Below are 19,425 nucleotides of genomic sequence, written 5' to 3' on the forward strand. Positions count from 1 at the left end.
TTCACCTTCTGTATTGGGCCCAGAAGAGCAGGTTTTCAGAAAGACGTCATCTGTCATGAGATTTGGCGACCTTGCACTCTCAGATGGTAAGGTCACTGTCACTGCAGCAAGGCAGCTGTCTCTGGGATGGGAGGAGGGGCAGAAGTGTCTGACTACAACAGGGGACAGGAAAATTAGCATTGCTCTAAACGAGGAGCCTGAGCTAGAGTGGGGAAATAGGATCGCTGCCCCTCAGAGATGGTCCAAACCTGCTGGGGACATGTGACCCTACTCCAGCCACGTGCCCATCAGATGGGGACATCCAAGCCATGGCCCCAGAGAGCAGCTCAGCCCTGTTGCCATCCATTGTGGTGGCTCCCAAGCAATTTGCAGAGAAGAGGAGAGCCTTTTATCATTGGTTTCCCCTGTTATATCTTGAATATGCAAAAGATAATGTATAATTGCAGTCGACTCCCAGTGCAGGTGTTTGTCCCAGTTTTGGAGGTGCAGTTTATTTGTATTTAGTTGCAGTTAAGCAGTGATTGCAAATGTCAGGGACTGTGGGCCACTTGGGTTTCATTTCCTCTCCTACTGCCATACAACTTTCCATGAGAATGGCTGCAGAAATTCTTGTTTTGCCTGAAAATATGTATTTCACAAACCATGACTGTTTTTAAGCCTGTTCAATTGCTCTAATAACAGCCTTTCCAACACACTTAATATGAAAATGTTTTCAATGTACTCAAAATCTTATCAATAAAGAGTGCAGTCACTGTCAGAGTGCTCCTGCAAAGCCAAACCTCGAATATTAGTGAGTTTGTTGTATGGCTTAATTGCCAGGTATTCTTTATGACCAGTGGAACATGCTGCTATAGCCAATCTGAATATAGTTTCTTGCCATTTTTTAAATGAAACAAGCCCAAAGAGCCATTGCAAAAGGTATCACTTTAACAATAGTTGATTCATGTGTTATGTCTGAAATCTATATTCACCTCTCAGGGTTTAATGAGTTATACTTGACACTTAGGATGGAGAGAAGCGTGTTATGACCAAACTCAGGTTATAGGTGAAGATAGAGGGATAATACAAGCCAAAATGTCACTGAGAAATAAGTGGGAGAGAAGAGATTCAACCATAATCACAACTTTTTCCATCTGAAAAACAGGCACCTAGTTTTCCTTAGCCCAGAGACTGCAACAACACTACAGAACTGCAGAAACTACCATTATAGTTGCCATCAAGTACTGGGTTTTTGGTAGATGAGAAGTTCAGTGGAGCTCATCAGTCTTCAGAGACAAAATAACTCCTGTTTCCCACTCCCAGCAGTCAGGGTGGTCATGGGGAAAAGGTGTTACAGTGCAAATCCCACATCTTGTCTGAAAATCCAGCTCTGAGGTAGTGTCAGCCAGGTTACAGATGTTCTCAAAGTGGGGATTAGATGTATAATGATGACTTTTTATGAATCAGCATGCTGAGCTATCCTTACCTGTAAAAAATGGAGCAGGGGATGACAAGTTGAGAGAGGGGAGCATCTTTGAAGCCACAGCTACTAGGCAAGATGTTCACCCTTTTAAGGCAGAGGCTCTGTGCTTTGAGACCTTCCCAGGACATATGAATTTCAGCTTCTCATCTCTTATTTTTGGGGAGAAATATCTATGCCACTTATCCTACAGCCTCACATGTGTCTGCAAAGCCCATTACAGTCATTAGGTGAGAGACATGAAGAGTCCTCAAAGAGGCATCAATACCCAAGACTCTCCTGTCCCAAACAGCAGCCAGCAAGGACTACTGAGTCCCATCACTGGGACACTTCCAGGCTCTCCTGCCCTTCTCAGAGCTGGTCTTTAGCAGCTCTGGATCTGTGTGGCCCATGCAAACAGAGTACAACATCACAGGGACATCACAGTTTGGAGCAAACCGTGCCGACCCCGGGGTGCTCAGAAACCAGGCCACCACTGTGTACGGAGAGGAAACGAGCAGCCTTTGTGGAGTGAACTCATCAAACCCTTCAGTCTCTTTAGCTGAGGTTTAATAGTCTGGTGGTGACCACCCTGGACAGGGTATCAGGAGAGCTGGGATTTATTCCTGGTGTGCCTCAGGAATGAAAAGGAAATAGTTTTCAGACAAGCAATAGAAGCCCATGCTCCCAAAGAAATCAGATAGGCAGCAATCAGAGTCAAGTTAAACAATAAATCAAGTAACACTGAGCCTTTGCTCTAGCAGAGCACCATTCTGACTAGTGCTATGTTTATTTAGAAGAGATGAGCCCATTTTAAATGTTTTCATATTAAATGTAATTTGGGTGTTTGTTATTGACTGGGTCTAAATGCAAACATTATTGGTCAGATAAATATTTTCTGACATATAAGATCTGTTCTCTGCACTTTTATGGTATAAGGGCTTACTTGCTCCGAGATTTATTTTCTGTTCACTTCCTCTCTTTGTGGGGATTGCCTCATAAAGATTAAAAAAGCCAAAGTGAACCAAAGTGCAAAGTAGAAATCACCGATTAAACTGTCAGAAATGGAGCAGCCTTTGTTAATCACCGATTCATTAGCTGGGGGAAGAAGAGGGGTCTCAAGCCAGCACAAAGGCTTTGGTGTCACAAGGCCTGTGATTTATTCCTATGTCTCTCTCTCTCTCTCTCTGTGCCCAATTTGGTACAGGATCTTACCCAGGTAAATTGATCTCTCTATGACTCCATTTTCCCATCTGTTCAACTTAGGTAATGATCTTGCCTGAGAGAGAGAGTGAAAAACTTTCAGTAAGAAGAAAGTGTTACCTGAAAAACCACACCTGCATCTGAAATTAGGCTACCCTCTACTAACACCTACAGGAGCTTTCCCTGATTTTTTTTGTTGGGCAAGCAGTGGAGTAGAGAAAAACATTTTAAGAAATAAGAAAGTATAACCAAAAAGTAACAGAAATTGGAAAGCAAGCTTACAGTACTTTTTATTTCAATTGCTAAAGTTGTCATTTTACTGTGTCACTTTAGTATCTCTCAAGCCCTTTTTTCAAGGTTGCAATTATGTATTGAAACATTGTCTAAGTGGCTTTTTATTTTTGCTACATTCATTTAAAAAAAGCTTTTAACAATTATTTCAATGCCATTTTGAAATGTTCTCAGGATTTTCTGCAAAATGTGAAATAGAAAGCTTTTCCAACTGGTGTAAGTTTTGCAATCCTCAGTAGAAGGCAGTGTAAAGCTACAAAAATATTCTTCAAATCTGAAATATTGCAAAGTACAAAGGCTATTTCAGTACGAAAAGCCAAACAAATGAGAATCAGTTTGGTTTATTCCTCTGTGCAAAACAAAGTACTTCATTATGTAGCTCAATGCAAGAAGTACATGTAGATTTTGCCTAACAGGAGGCACGTTTTTGGGCTTGGCTCTCTCAGCTGATTCATTTGATGTCCTTCACAATTACCTGTGCTGCCTTTTGGCATCAAAGAAGGCTTCTGGCTGACTTTCACCAGCACCAGTCAGCTGCAGCATCTGAGGAAGATGTAGGGGGAGAATAATTTTGCCTTTTTCCAGCCTTGTTCTCAAGTTCTTGCCGTTCACTCACTTGGCATTTGCTCAGCAGTTCCTCTGCATGGATGAGGTTGTTCACTTGCCTCTGGATGAAAGAGGTTTTCTCTTACTAGTTGCATTTTACTTCTGCCTGCACTGTGGCCATGCTGGTGGTCTGAGAGGATCTCTCCGGGTCTCCCCCAGGCAAACAGTGCCCTTTGCCAGCACCATGAGCATCTTCTGGAGCCTCTGGCCCTCCCCTGGGGAAAGGCCTCTCCATCTCCCACCAACACCTATCCCTTTCTATGGATGGAGGGGGCCCCTGCCATGTCTGCTCCTTCCTGCGTTAGTTTGCTTTCAGGCCATTTCAGGTGAAAAAGGCAATGTTCTGGGAATAGGAAGATGTTTCTGAGGCAGAGCTTTGCTCAGCTCTGAAGAAAAGGGAAGCAGAGTCCCACGTGTTCCCTCTAGCCCATGGGAGAAGGGATTTGTGAGGACCTGACCGCCATCAAAGAGGGGAATCTCTCATCCCTCCTATTCCTCCTGCAAGGACAGGCATGGCTCACAGCATGTTCCATCGGGAACACTTCCTTCTTTCTTCCAGTCAGTCCCAGACCCAGGTGGGTGCAAAGAGGAAGAAACTGCAAGAACGGCCCCTTTCTCCAGCTCGTGGGTGACCCCAGGAGGGCTGGTGGCACACCTGGCTCCTCTTTGGTCCCTTATGCACACTTGAGCTGTTTGCTTTGTTTGGCCTCTTGGATGCCGGGATTACCCGGAGCTAAATGGGACACAAGCAACTTACACATGACTCCTGTCGCTTTCCACACCAGCCCCAGACTGGAGCTGGAGGCAGCAGGCAGGATTTGCCAGCCCAGGGTCATAGCACCAACCAGCTGGAGTTGGCTTGTCCCCACCATCCATTTCAGCTGCCTTGTGAGGACCGAGCTTTGCTTCCCTGCATAATAATCCTGCCAGCATGCACTTTCCTTGCCTAATGAAGGGAGGATTTATTGCACCAGCTCTTTGGGAACGTCAAAGTCTGCTTCCTTCCCTCTTCAGCTCTCTGAGATCCTTTAAGTAGAGTCTGTGTGAAAATTAATCAGACAGTCTGGAGGCTTATTTTGTCCAAAGCTAAAGTCCTGCTTCTCCCTTTGCCCCCCCCTTTTGTGCCCCAATTACTTAAGAGATTGTCCTGGAAATTAATGAAAGCATGACATGGGAATAACACCCACAGTTCATCTCAGAAGGGAAGTGTTTCTGTGAAAGGCTTAACTAGAAACATCTCGTGGTTCACCCAGTAAACCTGGAGATCTTCCCAGTCAGAAGTGCGCTGTGCCATGACAGTTGGTGTTGCACGTGCCCTATCTCCCATGGTTTACAGGTCCAGACCCAGTTATGAGTCAGGTTCTGCTCCTGAGTAATTGCATTTTACTTTTTTGAATGCGATCCCTGTGGTTTCCACCTGGTCTCCAAAGTCCTCAACATGAATTGTCGCAAGGTCATAACTCATCAAAACCTGTTATGGGGGAAAATGGAGTGATGGGGACAGGCTTTGTGGTGGTACACGTAACCCTGCATCTCTCTTTTGCTGGCCCTGGTCCATGGAAGGGGGTGAGGGCAGCCTGGTGGCTTGGGTGTCCAACCAGGTTACGTCAGTCCCTTTTCTACCTCCCAATATTGAGGCATATTCAGTGTGCGCAGGATACAGATTGTTTCATATGAAGAAAGGTGACACCATCGCTTCTTCTCCAGCTCTGCATCAGAGCTCGTGAGCAGTAAGACCCTTTTATACCATGAATTTCAGAGGGACCACATGAATTAACCCATAGGCTAACCTGACATTTCATTTTCTAGGTCTGGCTGACCTTTGTCGTGGCTACAATAAATCAGCTGCATTGATTTACAGTGAAATTTGTGTGCCTAACAGCTTATGTCATCTCTGGAAATGGAATTCAGCTCCCAAGTTACTTAGGCCCATGTTGCTTTTTAAGTTTTGAGGCTTTTTAATCTTTTACTGCCACTCAGATATTATGAGTTAAGAGTTGTGCAATCAATGAGAGTTAGGCTACTGAACACCTTCCATAGGGAGGCAGGCAGTTAGATACCTTCAGGAAATCCTGAATGTTCTTTGAAAGCATTTTCCTCACCTTCCATGGGTTTCAGATGTACCATATGGGGGAAATAACATCAACTTCTGTAAAGCACTGCACCTCTTATGGATGCAAATCATGGAGTAAGTGTGAATATTACTTCATGACATGACTCTCCTCCAGCCCGTTAGTGCTAATTAATGCAGTTCTGGGGGTAGACGGTATTCATTAAGCTTTTCTGAAACTACTAGAAATGTTCATGTAACAGCTCACACATTCTGATGGCACCCACAGTCCTATCACCACGTTCCCTCTAAAGTACTTTGGTTCTTTAATCTTTGCTAACGAGAGTGGGAATGAATTGTCAACAGTAATTCTCCAGCACAAGGCCATGGTGTTTCCTCCTAGCTTTGTTAACAGGAACCAAGACAAAGGAATCAGCATGTTTTTTATTTTGGCACAGAGGCATCTGGTTGCTGGAAGCTGGATTTTGTGCATGTCAAAGTTAAATATATGGGTTGCTGTTCTGTTTTTGGGACTTGCCATGATAGAACCAGCTTGGAAGAAGCATGGCCATTCCCAGATTCTAATCATTGCAATGACAGCAGCTTTGCCGCCTCCAGACTGGGTGTTTGTTACCAGGGTGTATTGTTTCGGTAGTGCCAGCTCCAGAGACCTCGTGAGATTATGGAATTTCCTTGAAGAAAAGGGATTTTGCTGCTGTTGCTGCTGCTGCTGCTGCTGCTGCTGCTGCTGCTGAGGTATAACTGGGAAATTTAGAGAGGAATGTGCATGAGATGAATGACTTTTTATCAGGGAAGAAACCCAGATCTGGCCAGTTTCTCTAGGAAAGACGGGTGCAATGAATAAATGAGAAGAGCTGGGGCAAAATCCTTGTCCAGTTCTGGGGAAAAATCACCCTTTCTGATTGAGTAATCATAATCATCTCTTGGCAAGGACAATACTCCACTGTCTTTCCACATTATAAGTAACAGTTCCCATTTCTAAGATCTTTGTTAACTCCATCAGATACCTAGAGGATATCAACTTCACTCAGACCAGCAACGTATTTTTATTACAAATGTTGCTTCACGGATTAGAGGATAAAGGAAATGTAGCAGGAATGTCTCCCACCATTGCAGGAAATGTTAAGCACTTCCTTTTGGGTAAGTGGTGTTCATGGGGCCTTGGATGGGTAGGAGAGGTCATCTCCTTACAAAAGATGTGAGGAAGACACAGCTTTAGGTTTCACAGGTGTGAGGGTCCAACTGCTCTTTGGGCACACCCCACTGTAACAGGTGGCATGAGTAAAGACGCTCGCTTGCTGTCTCCAAACTATTCCAAAACCCTTGCCTGTTTTGTGGCAAAGGAAGAGACTGGACTGTTGTAGGGAGTTGGTAATTTCAAGCTAAGTGTGATGAAACTCCCTACACCTGCCCTGAAAGCTGAACATTAAAATTCTGGGCAGAGTGAACTTTGCTTTACAATATTTGCTGCTATGCATGAAGCAAATTATTTTCCAGTTAGGGTCTTCCAATCTCTGCTGCTGCTTATTCAACCTCCCAGGAGAGCTCTTTTTTCACCGGATTGATAAAGCTGCACCACATTCTGGGTCTGCTCTGGGTTTGGAGGCAGATCCTGCCAGGAGAGATGTCTGGAGGGGCAATGTGTGCCGTAGAGCAATGGGCGGGGAAACTGCCTTGAGGCATTGCTAGTTAAAGGATCATCCTACCCCAAAGGCAGAGTCCATGGCTTTGGCATACTCCAAGAGAGCAACAAGCACAAGCAGGCACCCGTATGGTGAGTGCACCTTTGAAGCAGCCTCACCTCCTATTTTAGTGAAAATCCATGTGGGAGGGTGATTTTTCCTTGCTAGTTCTAATCCGGGTCAGGACTGAACCACTGCTGGGATTTCATGCTCTTCTTCAGCACTACAGATAGGACCTGCTTGAGACACACTGTGACCTCTGATGAAGGAAAGAGCAGAACAGCATTTGGGAGGCAACTTGAAGTTGTACCTTTCTCTATTAGTAGGTTTAAAATTCCAGGAAGTTTTGCAGTTTGTGTTCTGGTGGTTTGCCCCTCAAGGTCACTTCAGTGGCTGGATCTACATGTGGATTAGACGAACCCATAAAACCACAAACTTTACCCTTGCAATGGAGCCATGGTCACCTGCATTTCCTGCAGCAGGGATGGATACTTTTGCTGCTTCTTGCCCTGTTGCAGTGGGGATCCTGCAACACGCATATATCAAACCAGGAGTCCCGTGGAAAGGAAATATATATGGACAGACAGATTCTTGATAGCTGTTTCAGAGATGTTTATTTCTCCAGCCGCATGGCCGGAGCTCTGCCCAGGAACTGTTCCAGTCACGGGACCAAGGGTCCTTCTGCCCGCGCAGGGAACACAAACCAACCAATGGGAACGAGGCTGAGCAGGGGCAGGGAAGCCCCGTGTCTGTGCCCTCAGGGCCCCTCTCCCAGGGCTACACGGCAGGGGAGGGACCCCAACACCTCACCCGTTTTATTTTAATAAAAGGAGAATGAAAACAACTGGATAAACATAACAAGAACAGTTTCAAAACAAAACAAGCCACCCTCCTGAGTCTTTAAATGTCCAAACAGATTCTCTGGAACATCTTAGGGCTGACAGAAGGGAGACAGAATTCTCTGAGCATGCTTTGTGGGGAAACTGAGGCAGGAGAGGGTTTAACTTCTTCCCTCCCCCTTTTCATCCCCCACTCGGCATTGGAAAGGGATTTTTGGGGAAACAATTGGCAAAAGCATGGTTTTGTGAGGGAAACCATGGATGAAAAAACGGATTGGGAATACACTGGGGGTAATAGGACATAGGGTAAAAGGGAAAGGTGGGATTAGGAAAGGGAAACTGTAGGGGGGGCTTACAATGGAGATACTGTCTAACATGACTGCGATTTTTTGCATATATACTGCCTTTTACAGGAACACCATCAGGCCCAGTGACCTGCGATGCTTGTAACCTTTTTCTCCCTAGTACATTATTAAATTCCACCACCTCTCCATCTCCCAAGCTTGGGATGCATTTTTCAGGGTTATTCTTTTTAATAGCAGTTCTATGCACGAATATGTCTTGCTGGTTGTCACACCTTGTTATAAAACCATAATTTTGCTTAACATTATACCATTTTACTATCCCTAAGGTCTTAGTTGCTATGATCTTTTCCTTTTTCCGAGTGGCTGCTGTTTTCTGTCTCGCTGCGTCTTTGCTCTCTCTTTCAGTCGCTCCCGTGTTGGAATTGTCGGGGCTGCTCGTGCCTGCGCGCTCTTCCCGGGGTCGCGTTAGGGGCTGCGCGGGCCGGGCCGGGCCGTGCCGCTCAGTTCTCCGTGCGTCGCCTCCTCTGGTCGCAGCTTCGCTGCCGCTGCCGGGCGCTGCACCCACGTCTCGGCCGGGCCCCCGAGCGACGACTCCCCCGCGCCCCGCTCCAGCGCGCGTCTCGGCTGGGCGCGGCTCCGCTCCACCGCCACCGCCGCCAGCCGCCGCCCGCGTGCCGCCCCTCTCGGCCGGGCGTTCCCGGGGCTCGCTCCACCACGCGCTGCACAGGACCGGGCAGGCACCGCCGGGTCCCACCGCTCCCCACTCCGGCACCGACACTGCGGCTCGCGTGGCTCCGCCCGCGCGCGGGAACTGCCTCGCTGCTGCTCACAGAGCGCTCGGTGCACGTGGCCTGGGCCGCACGGTCCCTGCGCCAGGCTTCCCTTCGCCAGGACACAGCTGACATTGCTCAACACTCTCGGTAACTAAATAATATTCACGAAAATATTCTTCCATCGGCATATATTTTGACTCCAGTATTAACTGTGTCCAAACGGTTTTCCAAAAGCCCTTGGTAAGAATTAAATCCCAAGAAACATAGAAAAAGTTCTTAAACAACCATGCCAGGAAGTGTTTCAGTTCTTTTTGAGCTTGAATCAAGCTAAAATTTACAAATCGTTGTTCAAGAATCATTTTAAGTTTAAGATAAATGTCCATATGCGGCTCTGAGAGCCAAGAGTCTTCCCACGGTTCCTCCATAGTTTAGATATGGAATAGCAAAGCAAAACCAAGAAGAGGAATCCAAAGTTTCCAGGGTTTACTCACACAAATCAGTCGCTTAGGGATCGGGGATCGTTCTGCTCAAAATTCTCCACCATTTGTTGCAGTGGGGATCCTGCAACACGCATATATCAAACCAGGAGTCCCGTGGAAAGGAAATATATATGGACAGACAGATTCTTGATAGCTGTTTCAGAGATGTTTATTTCTCCAGCCGCATGGCCGGGGCTCTGCCGAGGAACTGTTCCAGTCACGGGACCAAGGGTCCTTCTGCCCGCGCAGGGAACACAAACCAACCAATGGGAACGAGGCTGAGCAGGGGCAGGGAAACCCCGTGTCTGTGCCCTCAGGGCCCCTCTCCCAGGGCTACACGGCAGGGGAGGGACCCCAACATTGCCCCTGTGTCCTGACCTTGGGGTCACCTCCAGAGCAGAGCTGGGCCACCTCAGCTACTTGGTCTTAACCCTCAGCAGCCAGAGGTCAGAACTGCCTCAATATTTATCCCCTTAATCAAAGCCATCCCATTGGGTGGAACGAGATGGACTGGTGAGCCTGCCTGGGGCTGCATACACAACTCTGGGTTTACGGCTGGGCCCTTAGAAACAGGAGAGGGAACTGTGCTCGTGTTCTAGCATTTGGTTATTGTATCCAGAAGGACTCTGCAGCCCACTGGCCCCTTTATGCCCAGAGAGTACGTAGGAGCAGGGGGGGAAATCACCAGATGGGGTGCTGCCCTATTCCCCAGGGCTTCCGCCGAGCAGGAGCTGCTCTGTCTCCAGCCCCATGGGTGCCCGGGGTCCGCGCTGCCCGTCTCTTCCTCCAGCCGGGGCTCCCCTCGGACCATCCCCGCTGCTCTTGCCCCTCTCCGTTATCATCTCAAGGTGTGCACGCGTGGGCAGCGGGGGTGAATACCGCCACCCCGCACCCTTCCTCCCTGCTTCCTTCCATCCCTTCATCCCTTCATCCTCCTCCCAGAGGCGAAGGGAAGCCCAGATGTTGGCAGGCCCGAGCCGGGTTCATCTGTTTCACATGACCCAGCGCCAACTGCTGCTCGCTGCCCTCCTCCCTCCTTCCTCCTCCTTCCTCCCCCTCCTCCTCCTCCTCCTCCTCCCTCCCCGGCTCCAGCCTCGCAGCCTCGTAGCGCGGCAGCGGCCGCGCAGGAGCCGGGCGCCAGGGGCCGGCAGGCGGGGAAAGGGAAGAAGAAGGGGGAAAGGAGGGTTCCGGCATCCCGGCAGGGAGGATGGGACTGCCCTAGGAGCGGCAGGGAGCGGCGGCGAGCGGAGGGAAGGGCCGCGCATCCCGCGCACCCCGCGGCGGAGAGGCGGGCGATGGATGCGGGGCGGTAGAGCCGCGGCCTGGAGACGCGGTGCGGCGGGGATGCGCTCGCCCCGGGCTCGGAGCTGAGGGGCCGCCGGGGCCGCCGAGGCAGCGGGAGAAGGTAACGGGGTCTTTGTCTGCGGAGGGGCGGCGAGGCGGGCCGGGGCTCCCCTTCCAGCCCCGGCCCCCGGGGAAAGCCCAGCCGCAGTGTGCGGGCTGCTCCACGCCCCCTCCCTCCATTTACCTCAAACGGAGAGAAATGTGGGCAGCAGCTGCTTTCCCTGTCCTTTCCAAAAATGAAAAACCCAACCCCAAACCCTTGAATTGGGTGGGCGAGTAAAGGAGCCGAGCGCGGCGGCTGGGGGAAGGAGACGGTGTGTGTGGGGGGAGAGAAGCCGGTGCTGTGATTCCTTCCCCCCTTCCCAAGCAATCTGGCTGCCTGTCCCCACTGACTGCCAAGATGGACTGCTCCTTCCCTTCCCAAATGGCTGCAGCAAGTTTAATGCAGAGCCGGGGGCTTCGCTAAGGGGAAAGCCCCCGGCTTGTTTTTCCTTTCCCCTGTGCACCTTTTCCTGAGTCGGGAATAGAAAAGTTGCTCTAGATTCAGGGCTAGAAAAGACAAATGTATAGCTCTGCTTCCAAACTGTGCGTGTATGGGAGTGCATCTGCAGACAGGCTCCGCGTAAGGAGGGCTCTTGGCCGCATTGTTACCCGCTGGCTGCTGGGGAGGGCAGGAGAAAAGTTGTTTCAAACCTCTCTATATAATTTCCAGGAGAGACAATTGTTTCTAATAATAGCCCTGGCAGCGGTTTAGCAACACAGCACACACAGATCCGGAGCGATCTAGCGAATCTCTCCCAGGCAAGTCAGGTCGCAGGGAAAGCTGAACTCCCAGCTTGTCGGTGTGGTTTGGGATTTTAAAACCTTGTCCTGAACAAAAACCCCGGCACCGCTCGCCCTTTCCGCCGGCGAAGGGGGTGTGGTGCCTGTGCCGGCGCGCTGCACTTCACGGGCTCGGCTGAACCGGGCTTTCCCCGTGCCTCGGGTATCGGGAGAGGTTGAATCCTGGCTCTGCCCAGCGCCAGCTGGATATCGGGGTGTCTCGGACCCGGTTCCCTCTAGATTGGTCCCCAGGGTCTGATCCCCCACCCATGCGTGGAAGGGACTGTTACCGGCGTGGGCGTCTGTGCCGCCTTCCCTGCCCAGAACCGCCTGCCAGGCACCAGAGAAATCCCGGTGGAGCTAAACCCATCAGGCTGATCCCCTTCTCCTTTGGGTGATGGCAGAGGGCCTGCAGGAGGGCTCCTGCCTGCACGCTCACTTGGACCGCGATGCTGACCCTGCCCAGGCGATGGTGCACCAGCTCGGCTTAGAGGCTCAGAGCTGCTTGGCTCGACCTCCCCGGCACAGGTTACAGGTAGTCTGTTCTCTTCCAAGCATTAATATTTGGAAGGTGGTTTTAAGCATCGATGCCAGGCAGGTATGTGCAACATTCTGCAGGAGGGCGAGCTGCTTGTGCGGTGGTTTCTGCAGCCCAGCTGTGCTGCTGAGCAAGGGGGCTGTGGCAGAAGCCATGAGGAGGTAAAGATTTTCTACTTCTTGGTAAAAGAGGGAATATTTTGAAGGGTCTTCAGCTCAGTACCACCTTGTGCTGCTGCTAACATCAGCTGTATCCCTCAGAGGACCAAAAAGGTTGAAGGAGTTGGTGTTGCTCATCCATCACACTGTGTGATCAGTTCCCACAGAAGGGAGAAGTGCACCAGTGGGGCATAGCACATGGATTTATGCAGGTCTCAAATAAACATTTTGTTCTTAGGTGAATTTTTGTTTTAAACAACAGGCTAAAAATATGGGATCTCTGCTGTTATTTGGGCATAGATGCACCAGTGAGCCACTCACAACCCTTTTGGGCAAGCTACTTATGTCTCCTGGCAGATTATTTCTGGTGGTCCTGTTGTTGCATGTCTGAACTGGTTATTGCATTAAAAATGCACCTTGATATTTGATGATACCTGTGGTCACAGCATTGGGTTGCTCAGGGCCATAGAGCAATGCAGCATCACTTGATGCAGAGAGAGATCCTGTCAAACTCTTTAGCCAGATCAAGAGCTTCAGCTAGTGCACTGGTTGTTGTTAAGAGGGACAAAAGACTGGGGAAGACTTCCCACATCCTGGAGTCTAGTCCCACACATCCCAGGTAATTACAGGGGTACATAACCCCTTTGTTGCTACTGTTATGGTGTGAATAGTAGCAGAAGGCTTGATCAGTTTTGAATACAGCTTAACAGACAGCAAAGGCAAAGTAAAATTGCATGTATGGCTGAGGGAGGAAACACTGTATTAGGGAGGATCGGAAAGGGGCTGGGGAGTCACTTAAGTCTCAAACTGCAATCTGTTAGGACTGTGAAGGAAGGGTCATGCACTGCAAGAGGGATGATACACGGAGAAGGTATTAAGGAGTCTGTTGATCCAGCATTAACCAAATTTGGGGTCAGGGCTTAGTGGTGTCCCCTGAAGATGTGCAAAGGCACTGTATGACCCACTTCTTGTGAGCTGGATCGCTGGGACAAGCAAAGGCTGCTGTCACGCACAGCACCATGCTTATGCTCAGCTCTCAAGAAACATGGTGTCTTTTACTCAAAACACTCTGGGTTTGAGGAAATCAGGGTTCCTTGTTCTCTGAGCTGCACCCAAAATCTCCATCTAGGTGGGAGCCGTCCCACAAATGTCCCGTCTCCTGGAAAGCTGGGAGGACACAGTGCTATGGGATCAGTTGTAAGAGCAGGTAACAGTGGCTCCCCAGGGTCCCCATGCTTCCTCGCAGGATGACGTGCACAACTGGCTTCCAAGGTCACTCAGCAATGCCAATGTCCAGTCATCCTTGCTGGCTTGCTCCTTCCAGCAGCTGGAGGAGAGAATTGCCCTGCAGCCCAGTGCAAGCAGAGCATGGCAGCCCAGCAGGCAGCAAGGTCTGACAAGGTTAAGCTCTGATGGAATTGCTTACAAGCCTCCACCAGCTCCAAATCCCAGGTTGTCCCAGACTCTCTCAGGTTCCCTAAGCCAGCAATGCATTGCCCAGCATGGCCTCAGGGACTACTGCAACTAAAAACATCCACTGATATTTTTTCTGCTTCCAGACTCATAGGAACTTAATCCCTAGCCCTTCTGTAAATCTCAGCATGTGCCACGTGCCTAGAAAGCCACAATTTTGTGGGGCTGCACAATGAGTTAGAGCCCCATCTTCTTTTCTGGGGATGAACCTTGTTAAGGACCAAAAATGACTTTGATTGTTTTTCTCTCTGATCTGACACTGAGAAGGGATCCCAGACAGATATTTGATCAGTTCTGGGCTTCTGTGAGCACTTTCATGTTGATGAATCGGAAGCATACAAGTTTTGATCCTGTATCCTCTGCTCCAAGTCACCTTTGCTCTCCACCTACTCACGAGTCAATGTCAGCCTGAAGGTTTACTCCTTGCCTGTGTTTCACTCTAGTAGGCTGCCTGCCAAAAAAAGTAGAAGACCCTGATGTACCTCCCCTTCCCAGTGCATCTCTGCATCATGGCTGTGTGACACTCCTCTGAGGCCGCAAGCCTGGTGCCAGATACCCTGGGTGCATCTCTGTGGGGTGAGGTAGGGCTTCAGCCCTTGCCCAGCCTTAAAGTGCAGAGGAGGCCAGAGGAGCTGGGACCATCTGATTTCCAGTGCCACCAACAATGTTCTTGCTTACAACCCACTTTGCTCCTTTCCTAATGGATAGACAATACTTCTGCTGTTGTCCTGAGCTTCTCTGTGACATTTTCACGTTGTGTGGAACAGTTGCTGCTTCCTCACCCTCAAGAAAAGATCACTAGTGGGTAGCTAAATGCTCTTTTCACCCTCTGCCTGCACTGGTGGGATGAGGTGGGATTTAGTGTAGTAATCTTTGGGAAAAATCATTGAGACAGAAAAAAAGGTAGGTAAATTGACTTTTTTTTACTTAAATTCACTGTAAAAAGGTCCAATGAAAATCTCCTAGAAAGCTGCAAACCAAAAAGAAGTTGATATTCCTATTTTGGCTAGAGAAATCCTTTTTATGTACACTTCTACACGTAGCGCCTAACATTTTGACAATGGCTGTTGAGCTTGCCAACCCACTAGGCTCAGGCTCTAGTGTTTAGATTATTTATTTATTTTTCTTCTTAGAAGTCCCCAGATCTCCCAATCAAAATAAACCCACCCTTGTTTGGGTTTCCCAGCAGTGTGGGACTGAACGTGGCTGCAGCTGTACCACACACGCTGTAAGCGCTGCTGGCATCCTGTCCTTCCCAGCTGAATTATTTCACACAGGGAAGTGCTTTGCAGATAGTGAAGCAGCCACAGGCTGACCCTGGGTTTACGCAGGACAAGCAGGGGATGGAAAGCTGCTGCATCAAGTGAGCAGCTTGGAAAGGCAGCACAGAATCTGAAGCTGAAATGTGGCACCTGTCCTGGAGAGGGGAGTGTGGATAGAGTTCTTTCCACATTTAAACATGGTTTTGTCCTCGCTGTGCATGGGGAGTATCTCTCCTGGCTACCCCCACCCAGGGTTTTGTGAAGACACCCATCATCCCAACACGTGGCTGCCACGTGTGTGCTCACACACTCATTTCCTGGTGAAATGGGGCATGCAAGGGGACAGGGATGATTTAGGGGATGTGTAATCAAACACAGTGCTTCCTTTGTGCACACACACACATCCTCCCCCAGAGTGGAAACGTGTTGGAAAATAAATTTGGGTGGTGACTACCACCATCTTCTGCAATTCTGAACTGCAAAATCCAAAAGAAAAAAGTTCTGTCTGAAGTGGTCTGGGCTCCCTGGGATGCTTTGCATCCCAGCTGGGGTGGTTATGCAGTCATTGAAGGTGGCACCTGGGCTTGGGCTGCAGGAGGTGGTGGGAACTGGGGAAAGAGACTTGTTCCTCACCGAGACCAGGGAGAACTGCAGGGAAGCACCGATTCTGCTTTGCCTTTGTGTTACACCATGGAATGTGCCTTCTGAAATGTTCTGGGAGTGTTGATAGCAATTCTGAGGGAAATCTGCAAATCCAACGATGCTGGGCTGTGTCCTCACTTTCTCAGTCCCCTCTCACAGGCACAGCTGATTGTGTCCATGGCAGAAGGCTGCTACAAAATGGGTACTGAGTCCATTGAATCCTGGGAGCTTGGGGCTCGGGGGTTTCTGATCCAGCTGCTGAGTTTGCAGACATTGCATCAGGCTGTTCCCTCTTCTCTTCCCATCCTTAACTCTTCTGCATTGATTCTTCATAGTACTAAAGAGCTGCTGAGTTTAGTTCCAGAAGGGAACATCCTTCCCTGGCTCTTAAAAAGCAGAGGCATATAGTAAAAAACAGGTTTGTATTGAGGTGTTTGTTCCAGGTCTCTCCTATGCAGAGGTTACAGACTGTCCATATTTAGTATGTCGTGAGATGTCTGGATGCAGAGATGACCTGGTCTTGCTGCACCAACAGCCAAAGAATTCTCAGTGCAGGTATACAGGTGATACAAGATCCTGGCATCAGTCAGGCAATGAATGGGGGTGTAAAAGCATAGGCTGTGTCCTGAAAGTTGTTTTCCCTTCTTGAGCCCAGAGTGGGGCTAGTCTGAGCTCTGGTCCTCACCAGACACACAAGTGTTCAGCATCAGGAGCTGTCAGGACCAGAGAAGGCAGGTTGGACCTGTTCCTGCCCCTCATGCAGGGTGTGCAGGCCCTGGGAGATGTCCCTGTCTTGCAGCCCCAGCTCTGCCCTGCTCAGCACTGGATGCGCTCGGGAACAAAGTGGGAGCATCGAGGATCAAACCAGACTTCTGCAAGCAGGACTGGTTTCTGAAAACCTCTGCATCTCTGAGGATGAGTCAGCTGCTTGTCATCCAAATGTGCTCTGCATCTCACCCCGTCCTGCCTGTGAAACCCAGCTGGGGGATGATGCCCACCCTGCACTGACCCTGTGAGCTGCTGCCGCTCAGGCAGAACCACTGGCGGCCGCCCAGCCTGGGCACAGCCACAGCCCTGGCTCTCGACATCAAATGTGTGTCAAACCTGCTGATTAGCAGTGGCTGGAAACAACCCGGTGACACATTTCCCCACTGGAAGCATATCAGTTCTTGGAGTGTTATTCAAAACAAGAAGGAAAAAACCAAAACAAACCCAACAGCTCTGTGCACAGATTAACATTTTGCTTCCCCCCCCCCCCCCCCCCGACATCTGGAATGACTTTTGTAAGTGTGTTTTCTATTATGTGTTATATATAACACTGCTCAGTGCTCTCTATTGACTCTCTCTGTTACAGTACCTGAGTGATGCACTGCCCAGTGACTTGGCTCCATTGATCAGGGCCACCACCACTCACACCTCCCAATGCTTAATGATACAGTAGGTACAAAACACTCAATGACCACTGAAAGGACACTTCAAGCCATAAATCTTAATTTGTCCTTTAAAAATATTTCACACATGCTATCACTTCCCCTGCCTTGGGTCACTTTGGTCATCTTCCTATGAACTCACATTGATTTTTTTTTTTCTCCAGCAAATCACATTGGTTTCAACAGCAAATAAATTGTCCTGTTTTCTTCTATAACTAAACGAAACCTCCTGCAAATGTGTTCCCAGAAGACTTGAATGCTCTCATATAATTACACCCTGCCTGCATGCACAAACAAGTGATATCTGGGACATTTTGCTGCAAGTATGCCACGTTCTAAGCGTGAAACTGTACAAAAATCTAAAATTTTATGTGAGTTTACAAGGAATTTAAAAAGTCAGGTGTAGGAGAGATTAACAGACATGCTAACATCTTTGGGAATAAGAATAATAATAATAATGATAATCTATTGCTATGTACTTTATTGCCACACGGTCATTATCCTATGATGACTCATCGTGCTTGCTGCAGAATGTAGTAGGGAATGAACCAGGTGACCAGGAGCACCTGCAAAGAAGTTGATGTGACTCATAAAAGGCTTCTAAGTCTGTCATTGGTAAAGGATTTCCCTTGTAGATAATTTAGATCCTTTTCCCTTAGATTGTGCTGTGTCCTTTGTGCGTGGCAAACAGGACGAATACAGAGCTCTTCCAGGGGAAGCAAGACCCTTCCAAGGCATATCTTGGTTTTCTTGAAGCACAGCTATGCTCAAAAGTTGATGAAGCACCTGTCCCAGGACCACTCTACTCATCCTTGTGCAAAGACACCAGAGATCCTTTATCCTCTTTCCCTCTGGGCCTCCAATTTTAGCTCTGCTGTTGATATTTATTTCTTTGGGCTGCATTAGGGACTGGCAACCTAAATGATGGATCACAGCTCTTGTATGCAATGTGCAAACATGGGATGAAACTGCAAAACTTGCCTTAAAGGGATTATTATCCAGAAAATAAGTTCACCCTGGGGGAAATAAAAAAGAAAAGCTCACTAAATAAAGATGCTCACAGAGTTTGTCTGAGTTAGATCAGGAGGAGTTTATGTACTGGGCAAGTTATTTTGAGTGTTAACTGGGAAGTTGGCAGCAAGGAAGTTTGTCTACCTGTTGTCTTAATAACATAGGTATGAGAGGGACTATTTTCTGCAATGTTTTTTTCTTGTGATAGTGGCAGTTTTTCAGTCTTTGGGCATTAATTTGACATTCAGAGGAAGAGCATAGTCTGGATGAATAGTCCCAAAGTCTATAAGGTGGGATGAAGCTGTGGGCTGCCCTTACCATTCCCCTTCCACTTCCCATAGGATGCAATCCTTTGGCTGTAACATTTTCATATGGATCAAGTGGTTTCACCAGACCTAAAGATGCCCATAATGTGAACAGCTCATCATCTGCTCTGTAAGAAGCAATGAAACTCCAAGCAGGACTGCAGCTCTTCCTCTCTGACCAGGACTTGCTGTTGGCTCCAGGCAGGAGCTGATCTATCGGGTCTATGAGGCTGTGCAGGAAAGTGTGTCAGGAGAGCATGGAAGCCCCATCCCCTGACTCATTCAAAACTCAGCCACCTGACAATGCTGCCAGCAGGGAGGAGCCCCAGGCTGGCGGGAGGAGGAGTATCTGGGCTGCCTCATTTGCACAATTATTTATTTATTGTTTATTCCCTTCCCCATCACTGGGTGCAGCCAGCTTGCTGCACGTGCAGAAGGCCTGTAGGAGCAACACGGGGTTCCCAAGTGAAAGTGGAGGAGACAGTTAAAGAATCTCGGTCTGAAGCAAAGTTTTAACAGCTCTGGCATGTTTTTGACCTAAAAATGCTGGCCCAAAGCGGGTGCCGATGTTGAACCACCTGCACAACTAACCAGCTGAGTCAAGGTTTATCAAAACACACTTCTGCTGTGTGCAGAAGGGGTTTCAAATCTGTAAGGTTTAAGACATCTGTGACCAGTGAATCCTTCAGACTAAAAATAATAAATAATACTGAAGACTGTGTAACCTCCCTGTGGTCAGCCTCAGCTCCAGAG

The 19,425-nt window shown here is 48.7% G+C and overlaps 1 protein-coding gene across 10 annotated transcripts in view; it reads left to right on the plus strand.

The window, feature by feature from the left end:
• The window catches only part of FRMD4A (FERM domain containing 4A), a 362,726-nt gene that overhangs the window by 207,051 nt on the left and 136,250 nt on the right, over positions 1-19,425 (plus strand). Inside the window, exon 1 of one of the 10 annotated variants that reach the window (XM_048302662.1) lies at positions 11,012-11,092. The exons of the other annotated variants lie outside the window; for them this stretch is intronic. The gene's annotated coding sequence lies outside the window, so the exon portion shown is untranslated. Of the gene's footprint in view, positions 1-11,011; positions 11,093-19,425 lie in introns of those variants that run through there. 10 annotated transcript variants of the gene reach the window in all.

This window comes from Corvus hawaiiensis, chromosome 4, assembly GCF_020740725.1.
Source record: "Corvus hawaiiensis isolate bCorHaw1 chromosome 4, bCorHaw1.pri.cur, whole genome shotgun sequence".
Classification (NCBI taxonomy): Eukaryota; Metazoa; Chordata; class Aves; order Passeriformes; family Corvidae; genus Corvus; species Corvus hawaiiensis.